This window comes from Monodelphis domestica, chromosome 7 (genome assembly GCF_027887165.1).
Source record: "Monodelphis domestica isolate mMonDom1 chromosome 7, mMonDom1.pri, whole genome shotgun sequence".
NCBI classification, from domain to species: Eukaryota; Metazoa; Chordata; class Mammalia; order Didelphimorphia; family Didelphidae; genus Monodelphis; species Monodelphis domestica.
The window spans coordinates 218,366,090-218,366,309 of record NC_077233.1 but is presented as its reverse complement, the minus strand read 5'-3'; positions in this window follow the sequence as shown (position 1 = coordinate 218,366,309).

Below are 220 nucleotides of genomic sequence, written 5' to 3'. Positions count from 1 at the left end.
CCTAGGTCACAGTAAGCACTATATACACATTACTACTGCTGCTTCTACTACCCCCACCACCATGTGCCAGGTTTTGGGCTAAGCTCTAGGGTAAAAAGCAGACTTTGCCCACAAGGAGCTCACAATTCTAAGGAAGTCTTGACTTCGACTACGAAGGTCCAAGTGTTAGGGTCTGAGTGGAAGTACCCCGCAAAGGAACACGCAAAGACAATGCAAAAAA